This window comes from Phalacrocorax aristotelis, chromosome 3, assembly GCF_949628215.1.
Source record: "Phalacrocorax aristotelis chromosome 3, bGulAri2.1, whole genome shotgun sequence".
NCBI classification, from domain to species: Eukaryota; Metazoa; Chordata; class Aves; order Suliformes; family Phalacrocoracidae; genus Phalacrocorax; species Phalacrocorax aristotelis.
Window position 1 is genome coordinate 71,365,693 of NC_134278.1, and position 13,836 is coordinate 71,379,528.

Sequence of the window (13,836 nt, forward strand, 5' to 3'; positions counted from 1 at the left end):
CCCAGGGACCCACAGGACACCCAGGCACTACAGCCCAGAGCATCTGCCTTTGATGTCTCCGTCTTGACCTCAGGGCAACCCTGCTGCCACACCAGCCAATAGTCCCCACTGGAAATAAGAAAAGGAAGAAGCAGCTTTATAAAATGTTTCTTCAGCTGAATTTTTGTTCATCCAGAGAAGGGGCTGTGTGGTGTGTCTTCCTCTTGGCATCTTCAGTCTCATCTTGTCACCAGAGCAGGTTCCTTGATCACGGGATAGCGGGAGGAGACAGTAAGAGGAGAACGCTGCAGAGTCAGTGATCTTCCTAGCAGAGGACGTGGGGATCCCCCTGATTCAGGGATGAAAAGTCCAACTTAATGACATGACTCTATTTTTACAATAGAAATAGCAGTAACATTTAATTTAAACATAAACCTGCAGTTCAGTTACAAAGAAAGAGTAAAATTTTCTGAATTCAGAAGGAGATACTTTCATAAATGGAGTCACCATGGTCACAGCTGTATAAGAATATGGCCCTGGGGAATGCCATAATTTTCATTATTCATGTAGCCTGGCCTATTTTCTCCCCTGTTCTGGAAAAAACACCTTTGTGTGTGTGCGTGAGTGTGTGTGAGAGAGGGGATATAGATAAGTTACATTTTTCAAATAAAGTAGCTGGAAAATATCATTCTCCAAAACACGATTAACTCCGTATGTATTTTGCTAGTGCCACCATAGAGGGCAATATCGCCAAGCACAGTTACGGCTACATGACCACCCTCATAGACCACAGAGGTATGAATTTCTGGCAGCTCCGTGGCGTCCATGCATGGATGCCCTAGCTGCTGTGGAGCTGCTGCTGATGGGAGGATGGCGGATTCCTCCACTCATGGGACAGACAGGCCACATCCGTGGGTCTTGTGGCCTTCTGGGACTCCCAGCAGTGTAGCCCTGAAGCCAGAGAGAGGTGGGAGCACCCTCTGGGGCTGGCTGGGCTTGCCTGGGTGGACACAGGGTCCTCTGGTGTGGGTCCATGCTACCCAGGTAAGTGTGAGGAGGGCCTCCCTTTGGGGGTGTGTGTGTCATGTCGGGGTGCTTGGCAGGACAGCAGTGCTGTCACAGCAGGGATCGGCTGCTCAGTGGTGCCATGCGTGAGTGACAAAGCCTGTAAGCAGATAAGTTATTGCATCCTGAGGGAGTGGTGATAATAAACCTAGTTAGCATCTTGTTCACGTCTTCGAAAGGTTTTACAGATACAAGCTACACTGAAATACTTCTACCTGCTATGCTATGGGAGCCAAGGTGATGTCTTAATTCAAATCTCTCTCTTTTTTTTCTCATTTTACCTTCATTATGGGGACTAAATTAGTACAGATAAATCAGTGGCAAACACTCCTGTCCCCCACCTCCCCACACTGCGGCTGGGGCTCTGCTGGGTGCCAGCAGCCTGGCTCACTCATTCCTCCTGACATTTCCAGTCTCTCTCTCTTCACTAAACCATCCACATGTACATGAAATGGTGGCACTTAATGGTTCTCCACACAACCTGCTCGGTTTGAGACGCTACTGCTTTTAAATGCACGCAGTGAAGATGTCTAACATTTCTACATGAAAGCATTACACTTTTATAGCTTTTGAAGTGTCACATATTTTTTATTTTAAAAAAATCTGCGAAGCTATCATTCTGAAGGAAAACAACTTAAATTCAAGCTGTAATCGCTGCTGTCAGAGGCAGTTTTTGAGCTGCAGGTGCAGTGGGCACACACCTGCATGCTGGTGGCATGTCAGTGGCTGCAGTGGCTCTGGGGTGCACCCACCCCTAGGCAGATCCAGGGGGTCAGCCTGTGCTAGCAATGCTGGCAGCTGCATTTCTAAGGCAGAGGGGAGTGTGTGTATGGGACACAGACTGGTAAGTCAATCTGCTGCAAGGAGTCACCTTTCTGTTTCTGAATCAGGCCTAAACCCTTTGGAGAAAGTAATCATTAGACGAGCTGCAAAGATAGGGGGCACTTAGCATGATGGTGAAGCACAAAGCTGGAAAGATAAGAGGTTAAAGATAGCCTTTGCTCATCATTCAGGCCATCTGGATTTGTTTTATGGGACACATTCCTCAGCATCGGTACTGGGGACCAGAGGATTGCCTTGTTTTCCTTGGCTTTCATTCACTCAGCCTGTATCACAGCCACCCACCACTGCAGACGGAGCACGCTGTGTAAAAACTTTCTTTAAACTCTGTGTCAGGCGGAGCTATGAGCACTCAGCCACTTCTAAAAGCTGGTGGATGAGGAGTCACCTAAGGGCTGAACATGGTTCTGCCTTCCTCCCTGCTGTTACAGTGCCCTTTCTGCCTTTATTCACACGCACACACACATGCACACGCGAGCACATATAGGGGGAATAAAAAGCTAAAACAGTGGAGGCGCATCACCCAGCCCATGTCCTGCCTGGCCCCCTCCAGGCGGTGGGAGGCTTGCGGAGGCTTGCCGCCTCCGGGCACCCCTCTGCCCGCTTCTGTGAAACCGTGCTGGGGTAGCAGAGGCCTAATGCCACGGCTTCATCAGGTGGCTAATCTAGTTTTAGGACACCTGGTGCTGGGCCAAAACCCGAGCAGTCTCATGGTGGGGGGCAGTGAAGCGGTGCCCATTGGTGCCGCCAGCTCAGCTTTCTCCGACAGCTTTCTCCAAGGGGTGGCGAGCGGGCGTTGTGCCGGATGGCGCACCACCTCCAGGAGCTGACGGAGAGCCAAACCCAGCATAAACACAGTCTGCTCTGACTAATGTGACAGAAATATGATCCAAATAAAGTCTGCGCTTCCAGGTGACCCGATGGTGCAGGGAGGTAATGACTGAATGGCGTGGATCCAGCCTGTTCTTGCCCAGCTCCACGAAACCAGGGCACGGGTGCCTCCGGTTAGGGACCACATCAAAATGCGGGGGCAGGGGAGAGGCAGTCGTTTCTTTCTTTGCTCAGCTGCTGGCAGAGGACGATTGCGTCCACAGCCCCTCTGGCAACATTTACCCTTACAGCCTGGGGTACTATCGGTTGGAGGCACTCTTATCAGCCAGATCCATGGCTTGTGTTGTTTACAACAATTTGGAGTTTGAAATTGCCCTTTTAAATGAAGTAGAAAGACAAACTGAGAAAATATTGAATAGATTCCTATCTTGTATTTGGCTGTATTTCTATGGAAATATGGATCATTACCAAAACCAAAACCTTTTCAATACCGAGATAAAAAAAGCACGTTTATTTTGACTTTTTGCATTTAAAAGCAAGCACAAAATGCTGTTAAAGGGTATACTAGAAGAATATGAAAGAACATAGCTGTGTCTCTGGCCAGAAATGATCAGAGGAAAGGCATCACGAAAGTTACTTTACTGCTCCTGCAGTCCTAAGGCTGCTGTTACTGTGACCTACATAGACCTACAATGTCCCTGCTCATCTCCATGCCTCTGGCTGTATCCCTTCACACACATAAATAAGGGTGTCAGACTCAAGGAGTCTGAGTCAAGGGAGGCTCTCTAGGAGCTGTAGGCACAAAGTGTGGGGGTGGTGAGTCCCAGTGGAAGAGCACAAGGTAGTCAGAACATGGCTCAGTACCAGCAGGTTAAGTGATAGTCACATCAACACTTACTTAAAAATAGCAAAGTCTGAGGTCACTCTGCAGAAAACAGTGTTAGAAATGCCACAAAGCATAATAAAGATCTGTGAGGCTGGTTATGAAAAGAGCAGTGGGAGCAAAAAAGGCAACAGAAAGGGGGAGATTTATGAGGCCTTACCAAGAGCAGGGAGAAGAAACAGAAATATATGTAGAGACTCCAGAGAACATGCTCTAATCTCATACCTGAAGGTGCATGTGCATATATAGACAAGCGATTACTCCAGTGTATTGGTAAAGGCATATGCAAACAGATATATACATATGCAAGCATCCGTTTATGTTCACTGGTATGAATTATGCATGTATAGTTTCCTGTAAATGCAGTCTCCTGTGGCTTTTATTGGTACAAATCACGATGCCTGCATTTTGAAAATAAAGTCCATTGTGTCTACTTGCACCTTTGCCTGTGTTTTATTAGGCTATTGTGTGTATTTTACAGAGGCTATGTTGCAAAAATCTATACCACTAACAGCAGTAGATGGGGATGCTGTCAATCTGTATGGACAGCGTAGCTACCTTAGGTAAAAGAGCACTAATGTAACCATCTTTTTCATGTCCTGAGATGGTGTGGAACAGGCTCATCACTTCACACGATCCAGCAAGCAAGCAAGCAAACACTGCTGGCTTTGAAAGGAAGAAAAGAGCTAACATGGTTGCAGTTTTGCTCTCACTGAAGCAAGCGAGATGGTCACCTATCTTTGCTGTGTCAAGGCAGGAGATTCAGTTCTGAAGCTACGTAAGAGGTGGTGTTTGATTCTCTGCTGGTAATGGACTGGCTGCACAGCCATAACGAAAGCACTTACCCTTTGGCTCTTGCTTGCTGCCACAGCAAAAAGAGAATATGGGGGTTTTTGGTCTTAGATGTATTGTTAAACAAAACACTGTAAGATGCTCTGAGAGGATAAGATTTAAACTGCTTCAGAAATGCCAGCATTGTTAAAGGATTGCCTAAGGTCAATGTTCTCCCAGCTGGGAGGATTTAAAACTTTATTGTGAAGGCTTCAGTGGAAATTAAATGCTGTCTCAGCATTTGGGGTTCACCCCTCTGCTTGAAGGGTGAGTGTGGTCGTGCAGCCCTGTAGGGCATTACAGTACACTGGGGTTGGCACCTACAGCGCAAAGATAGCAGGAGACGGAGCTGCTGCCTATTGAGAAATCCCATCCTGCCATTCCTCCTGTTGTCAGAGCAAAGTGAAAGAGAAACACTCGGTTGGATAGCAAAATGCTATGGCTTGGTTTAGAAGTTGGCCTGGAGAGAAATAGAGGGGGAAGCTCTACCCATTCCTGTCTGTTTTGAGGCAGGGTGTGAGAGGGCTGTTCTCCTCCTTCCCTTACCGTGCATCTTCCATAAAGTGCCAGCGATCAATACTGATTAACTGTCTTCAGAAGAAGGTCCTTCCTTCCTTTGTTTCTTGTGAGATAAGAGAGATCCTGCCAGCCCGCCCTGTGGGAAATGTTAGCTACTTTGCAGCCTGTAAAACCAAGCGATAGCTTTTGCATCAGACAGTGTATAGCTGAGGTGCCGCAGTCAGGAACAAGGTTTGTTTTTCCAGCTGATACAGATGAGGAAGAGGCCAAATTAATGAGCAGAGAATCCTTTTATTTCCAGATGTTGCAGCTGATTAGGTAAAAAGACACCTGGCCTGCAAGCCTGGCTTTTCTTATGTCTTTAGGCTTTGTGTTTAAAACCAGTAGCATTCCTAGGATTAGTTAGCATTCAGTGCCATAGTAGCTGTGAAAATGGAGTTAGTCACCCAGTTGGCAGGTGTTAAAAGGTAAAGGATGGAGGTATTCCAGACTTTCTTAGGGCAGGAGTTCCCCACAGGGGTGAATTCATCTGAGCCTCGGTGAGCAGATTAGCCTCACTGTCCCACAAAAAGCTAACCTTGGGGGGAAAAAAACCAAACAAAAAAATAAATACTTTTCCTTTCTTCTGGCTTACTAAGTAGCAGTGGCTTATGGAAGAAAAGCGCACCAGACAGACTGCAGCAAGAGATGAAGCAAGAGAAAAGGGGAGATAACGTGTGAGGAGGAAGAGGGAGAAGGAGGAGGCAGGACCACCTTTTCCAGCAGGAGCGAGCTGTTGGCTAGGTTCAGCCACCCCACCCCTGAACTGCCCTCCCCTGAAAACAAACCTATTCACCCCTTCCCCTACCCCTGTTAATTTGGCTTGTGCGGGAGGGACGAGACGGGCTGTGCTTCCAGATGTGGAGCCAGTGGGCAGCCCCAGCCGCGCGGCAGCAGCGCTGCCTGGCCCCTGCCTGCTCTGCCCCTTCCTCCACCCACCGTCCCGGGTGGGCACACGTGTTCCTGCGGCCGGGGGGCTTTAGGTTAAATTTAACACGGCAAAAACATTGCTTCTCTTTGGAGGGCTGTGGGGAAGTAGATCTGGAATGGGTGATAACTTCCTCTCACATGCCATTGCTCTTGCATCCGCACAGCTACCGGCACCAGCCAGGTTTTAATCTTAAGCAATTTGATTTTTTAAGCCAAGTTGCTCCTTATGACTGTAATAGTTTTTCATATGGACATGTTGTTTGTTTTATCTTTAAACGCTGGGTTTATTTGATTGATCATAATGGGTCCTCAAGTTAAACTGTGTTATTTTATATACTTGTTGGTTTTTTTTTTTTTTAATATTACGCACACACTGCATAGCTATAATGGGACCCTGGTGAATCTCATGGACAATAACACAGAGGCATTCTTTCCCCGTTTAAATGATACTGTAGCATCTTGGCACGTTTGGAGGTCAGGCAGTGTGGCAACATGATGAAAACTCACGTTAAATGAATCGTTTGTCCTTTCGCAGTTGGGCTGCTCGGTACATCTTGCCGAGGAAGTGAGTTATTTCAGCCCTGCAAAACTCAAGTCCACAATGTTCGCTCAAGTATCAAATTAGTATCAGTGCAAAAGGTGAACAAGCATTTGTGATACTAATTCACTTCTGTCTAGAGAGTCAACTGAGACCTCTTCCCTTTTATTTGTCTTTTTCCTTCCCCTGCAGCAATGTGCTGTTACCTGAGTAGGGCAGAATGAGGGGGTAAGAAATCCTAAACCATTACCAAACCTTTCAAAAAGGCTCAAAACATTGATATTTGACTGTTTTCATTTATTTGTGAGTCTTTGCACTTTTGAAATTTGGCCCAGATTTAAGGGGACACAATGTGAGAGGTTGCTCATATAATACTTTTGACATAAAGAAAGACTAGAAAGTGCTTAGAGCCCTCTGCTTTCAGAAGAGGTTTGTATGGTCATCTAAAGTTTCATGTACTTAGCCAACTTTCTAAGCCTTTAGAAGCTTGCCAGCCCTAGAATATGGGGTATCACTCCATCAGAGGAAATTAAGCTAAAACATAAGCTATTTTCAAAATAGAAATAATAAGTCCCCCTCCCCCAGGATATAAAAACTTAAGCAGTGGCTCCATTAGCAGCCTGCCAAACTCTTTGGGTCTTGTGGAGGCTACATGGCACCCTGGGTCCTAGGTCAGCTCTGAAGGATGCTGCAGCCGCAGGTCCTGTATAGCTGCCTCCTTCCTTACGTTGTTCTGAACAGTTTTTAGTGGTAGCAAAGAAAAGGGGGGGGGGGGGGGGGAGAGTAATGCTGAGTGATTGTTCACTTAGGATATTTACTGTGAGAATACTCATCCAATTATCTTTTTTTCCTACTCAGTGATTGGAAAACCAGGCAACATTTCAGTTGTATTACCAGATTTTTGGAGCCACTTGTTCAGAAAGATTTCAAGAGTTTTATTTAGGATTTTATTTAGTATTTTGGGGAATCTCTTAAGGAAATTTTTTTTTAAATATTAGGCAGGAATGAAGAGATACTGCCTGACATGAGCTAAAGGTTTGGCTTACTTTATACACCCATTGGCTTACATTTTTCATATTCCCATTAGGTTTTTTTTTAGTTACATATTAAAAAGGTGACCATTAAATTCACTTATTCATGACACTCTGGTACCTTTCTCTTACTCATATTTTAGGAAGCCACAGACTGATCTAAACCTCGGCTTTCATACTGCAGACACAGCTCATACAGTGTTAGTGCAGCTCATTGGGTAAATAATTATGTGACCATCGTTTCATATTACGTTAAGACTAAAGCCATAATTCCTTGTAACTCAATATGACAAAGGAAAGGAAACATCGTACTCGGCAAATTAGGCTTCATATGATGGCATTAGTTATGAAATGTACAGTTGGTGAAGGACTTTTAGGGACTATAGAGGAAACTTCTAGATTCAAAGAGTGGAATTTTTACTGATGGAGAGCAGAAGCATTGCAGCTAGCAGCTATTGACACAACAAAGGAAAAACCCTCTTCTGTGGCCTTCAGAGCTGAAGAGTGGAATAGGTGGACTGGGTTAATTAAACATCCCAAGGGATGGGTTTTTTCCAAAATTTCTCTATTTCTGATCAGTGAACTGCAATGCTTCAGGAGTCACCGGGATATGCTCTTGAATTACAGGTCAGATAAGATTTCTGGGTGAAATCCTGCCTCCCCTGAGAGCAGCAGGAGTTTCACTATTGATTTGGCTGGGAGTAAGATCTCACCAAGCATGGCAGGGGGAGGGAGGACGTGCTTGATTTTTCTTTTTATAAACTTTGAGTGTGTAGAGAAGGCAGAACGGGTCTGCACCGGGACTCTCCTCCAGCCCACAAAGCTCAACAAAAAACGCTTTGCCTTGCCTATGTCGAGGGCTTGGTGGGTGTCCGGAGGTGGCAACGCATCAGTATCTGGAGTCAACTGGAAAAAATGGTGCCAGATCACTGGCACTGTCCCAAGCTGCATCCCTCCGAAAAGCTGCCCTCACCCCATGCTGTGCTGCCCACAGCCACTGATGGGACCCCTGGTCTTGCCCTTTCTGAGGAAAAGGATTTGGTTTTGCTATACCCTAGTGCTTTTAGTCCTCCCTGGTTTTGATGGAAAAATTAAAATCAAAGTGCTTGAGTCCCAGCAGAAATCTTGGCTTCACTGTGAATTTTAGTTTCTTCTCTACCTCGTTCAATTATTTGTCCATTAATGTGAGGCAGTAAAAAGTTTTTTTAAAGTATTTAAAAAGTGATAGAAGTCAAACCATTTCCTATCATTTTCCTATGGAAATCATAAAAAGCTGAGAAAATAAATCCTTCCCCTGTTCTGAAATAAACAACTGAAGATCTATTTATTTCCACTTTTCACCTTGAAAAACAAATTTCTGAAAGGTTTTGTCTCCTCTGCAACATGCTTTTGCTTGAGTCACACATCTTCTCTAAACCAAACTCTTTGAACATTCGGCGTTGCCTGTGTAAGCGGGAATGTTTCTTACATGCTTCCGATAGTGACGACCTTGTACCTACTAGTGGTGAACGAGGTATCTGTTGGGAAGGAACCCTTCCCATCTTTCAGCAACAATGTCTTTTTATCTTATCCTAGAGCATTGGTTTATTAGGATAAAACTGGCATAAGCTTTTTATCAAGTCTATACGTTTTATCAAAGTGCTGATCAAGAACTCAAAAGGAGTTTGGGTCAAAATCTAAGCAGAGGGATGAAAGCTGACAAGTTGTCCCCATGTCGATCCCTGCCAACAATCGCTACATTCAAACAAAAGACCTTGTTCCTGCTGACCTTACCTTATCTTTAAGCACCTTCTCTGTAGTCCCGCCATCCTTTTCCCCCCAGTCCCAGTAGGGCTGGGCGGATGTCAGGGGAAGGTCTCATAACTGATCAACAGACTTTGAATCAGGCTATAGGTGATTTGGAGGCAGTAGTAAAAGATTTTAGATAAAATTTAGGGTGTATTCAAGTCAGCTTTTCTTACAAAGACTAGGCAAATATGGAAAAGAGCCATGTAATGCACGCCTTTCATGTTTTTTTCTTCATCAGCCAAAACCCCAATTTACATTCACCTTTCAGGATTTTTTGATGTTGAAATATAACTGTGTTCTTATCCGAGTGAGTATGGTTTTGAAATGTGATTTTTTTGAAATTTAAAATATTTAAAACCAAATGCTTCATTTCAAATTTTCAAGATTTACATACACATTTTTTTTAATTTGCCAGAATATTTTAAATAATTTAAAATATTTTAAAGGGCTTTGAAGCAACCAGAAGTACTGCTTAATTGATTATCTTTTTGAATGGAAAAATAAGATGTGGAAAATTCTGTAATGCTGGATGCCTCTACTTCCACTGATGACAGCGCACATCACACCAAATGCATACACGTCAACTCTTTCCCACTGTCCTCTGGCTGCACAGTATTGGGTGCAAAATAAAACCACCACCTCTGCTGAAGACCTTTGCAAATTTTTAGTCATTATTTTAATTTTTCTTTTGTCTCTTAAACTGTTGTCCAGCAAGCACACGGCAAACCACAGAAAAGCGATTCACAAATTTCTTTTACTCCTAGCACTTTAAATATACAAATTAAATAAGCCGTATCTCCTCCTGGCATTGCTTTGTATTCACTCATACACGGAGACACAAACCTACCTGTGCTGCACCTCTCGCTGCTCATAGGACGAGAAATGAAAGCTCCAGCCTCGTCCCCAGCTCCTCCCGCGTGGCTCTGCAGTCCCCAAGGACTGACATGGCCTCCCGCTGTCCCCCAGGGACGGCTGCAGGGGCAGCTCCGCTCGTGGCAGCGCAGGGAACCCCCGTGCCCCCCTCCCCGCCTCCGTTGGGGAGACATTGCAACTATATTTAAATTAAAGAAAAAAAACCTGCCCTGCTGGCATTGCTGCTCTGCGGCAGGCAAGGGTTAAGTTGCCAAGGAGCAAGACCCGCTGGAGGCTGCGTTGCTGGCAAACGAGGTGTTCGTCAAGGCCCAGCTTTGTGTTATTAATCCGCTTTCTAGTCTAAGGGTGAGCATCCAGACTGAGCCTTACGTGGTGCCAAAGGTCCTGAGTAGTGTGAGGGAGCAGCTCTCAGGGCCAAGAAAGAAGTCATGTGAGCCAATATGTAAGGAAAAATATTGGGCCTTTTCACTATGTAGAATAGATGCATTTTGTCTCCTCCAGCAAATTCCCTGGGCTTAATTCTTTGCTCTTCTGTCTCCTCAGTCCCTCCTCAGGCTTGTGAACAGTAGGTGTATGGCAAGCCGGATTTCACAGTTGCTAAATGGTTCTGCAATAAAGATCAGGATCATAATTAAGATGAAAATATGTTCCTTCTCGCGTGTCCTCATTTTAACAGCTGGTAAACTAACGGCAATGCTCCAGCTCAACATACAACTACAGAGTACACCTGAAAGAACACAGTGTCTTCCGAGCTTGAAGTTGTGTGATGGAGCTGCCTTTTCCTACTCTTCTTTGTGTGTGACTTGTACATCACAGCATTTTGTTGTTGTTGTTGTAGTAGTAACACAGATCTTGAATGGTTTAAATGAAGGACATAGGTATGGCTTGACGAGCTGCAAACATTTGCATACTCATGGGTGCAGAGGCAACCTGGCCTCTCTTTAAAAGAAACAGCTTCTGAGCCTTTTACCAGAGGCAGCCAAGGCATTTCTCTCCGCTTCAGCTCTGGAAACGCTGTGCAGTGTTTACCCAGAGCGCTGAGAAGCCGTTGTATTATGGCCTAGTAGTATCAACATATTGATCCTGGGCAGAAGGTTTCTAATTGCACACATTTCCACGATTAAAGTGTTCAGACTGAAATATTGTTTATAAATTATTCTTTTACACATCAGAAGCACTTTAGTGTCACATCTGGCCAAGGAGCTCCCTCCCCAGAAAGAGGACTCTGTGGGTGATGCAGGGGTGCACCCCTGGAGCCGCCGGGTTGCTTCAGGTGCGGGGGGAACGCACAGGGCATGGCTGGGGCATCACGAGGCAGCGGAGACCAGTGAGCAAGAACACCAGTGTTGCTTTCCCAGATACCACAGAGCAGATAAAAGTGGATGCATACTGTCCCACGTGCAAAAAGAAGTAATGTAATTATTAATCTCATTTCCTCGGAGAGGACAAGGGGTGATTTATTTGGTACTTTACTCCTAGAACACATTCAGTGCGCGAGTTGCCCCTTCAATTTCACACCTTCCCTGCTGTAGCTGCGTTGCACCACTGAAATGCTGCAAACGTCTCTTCCTGGCCACGACGCAGAAGTGAGCGACCAGGAGTGAGAGGCTGGGCCTGCTGATCAGCTCCCACGAGCAATGCACATCCCAGCAGCCGTATGCTCCCAAGGTGGGGGAAGAAGTTGTGCGGGTGCAGGGAGGTCCCCTTGCCGGGGCACACAGAGGGAAGAAGTGCTGGGGGAAAGCACGGGAGGGCTGCAGGTCTGGGAAGGTGAGGGGGTCGTATCTCTGCAGCTGGGCTTTGGAAGGCTCCTGCCAGGTGTGGGGAAAATACAGTCACTTGAAAAATGATGTCAAGACTAATTTTTTCTTATTAGTCCATGAAACTGTAGTTTCTTAGTGTCTCTTCTAGGTCTTGCGATAGAAGTCCTCGATTTCTTCTGCCAGTATGGGCAATGAATGGCTGGAAACTGAGGCTTTTTCTATAGATTGTTTAAACTTTGATCGAGAGCTGTACTTTTATTTTTATTAACTGTTATTGCACCCACTTTCTCAAAAACAAAGTTGATGGGATTTAAGCATCAGAGCAGCATTGAGGCCGTGAGCTTAAGTCTCTCCTCTGACCAAATTTTTGCAATCTCTCAGTCTTTACAGGTTGAAAAATGATCAGTGAAGTCAGTTTGCCCTGCTTTGAGCATTTTCTGTCAGTGAGATACAATAAGGGCCAGCTGTATTATCTCTTTTTCATTGGTTGTAACCCCTTTTCAGGGCTGAGTAAAGGCCCTTGCATGTGGGATTGTAGCAATTTAGGATTTTATGAACATTATCTTGTCTCCTAACCGATTTACCAACTTAAGTTGGTAGGATTCCTGGTTCTAAAATGTAACAACTGAATTACAAACAGAAATCTGTGATAATTAAAATATTCCATTTAACGAAAGCATAGACAGGTGAGAAGTGAAATTGGGAAAGGCTTGCTCCTTATAAATATCTGTCTCACCATGGAAAGGTTCTTGTCTCTCTCCTCTGTCTCCATTTCATTCCTTCCTCTCCCACTGGCTCCCTGCTTCCATGAAATCTATAGTAATTTGCTTGTCTGTCAATTTACTGAATAACTGTTGAGGGACAGGTTCAATATTAGGGGATAGACAAACACGCAAAAATATCATGGTCACATAAAATCAATTTCCTTGAGAAAGAACAAAAATAAAGCTAACAAGCTTCCTTCCCTTTACTATTTTGTAAGTCTTAGAATAATTTAATGTATGCAAAAGGCCATGAAGGGATATAAATTTTACTTAACATTACTTTTGAGGTGATCTGTGCTACCATAAGTCCTTGGTTTAAGATGGACATTTCCAGTTCACATTCATGTATGTGAAAGGTGTGTGCATGCACATATACAGATGCACACGTACGTATGCACCTGCCTGGCAGTGATTGTCAGTCACCAAAAAACCCACATGCTGCAGCTGACAAGTCAAAGGTCAAGTAGAAGTTTTTTTGTAAACCTGGGGAAAGCTTGCTTTGAATAACCAATGACTTGACCTTTGCCAGCTATTAGTCTAGTTGGTAGTAATTATCCAAAGGAGATTAAATTATGAGATTCTCTAGGCGAGGTATTTTGCACATTGAATAAGACCAAGGATGAAACACGGATACTTTCCCAACACCAAGGGAGTTGGAAGTGGGATAATGACTTCAGAGGAAAAGTGCACAACTGCAAGAAAATTGCAGGGTTTTTTCCCCCCTCCTTGCTGCCCTTCCTGAGCTTGTGAGCCCTGAGCAATGCTTAGCACGGGCTGGTGACTGGGCACTGCTGGCTTCTTAAAGAGGCTCTAAGTGATGCTGAAGTAGCAGCACTATGTTTGCAAACTGGGCAGGTTGTGCGTAGGGCCTGCTACGGGAACACCTTCATAAACACCTGCATGCCAGGTCGTGGAATTTTGAGGTTGGAGCTGGATTTCTAAGGCCTGATATCTGTTCCTGAACCGCCATCGAGACTCATGAGGTACCAGCCATCTCCTCAGGCGCCTGTGAGACATTTCCCTGGTGGCACAGATGGCAGCCCTATCCGGGCTGGGCTGGGGGATAGTTAGCCTCAAGATAAGACCAGGCACATGTGGTGCTGCGGCTCACAGCACCACAGTGCCAGTCGGTGCTGGTCGGGCTGGCACAGCTGGCTGGAAG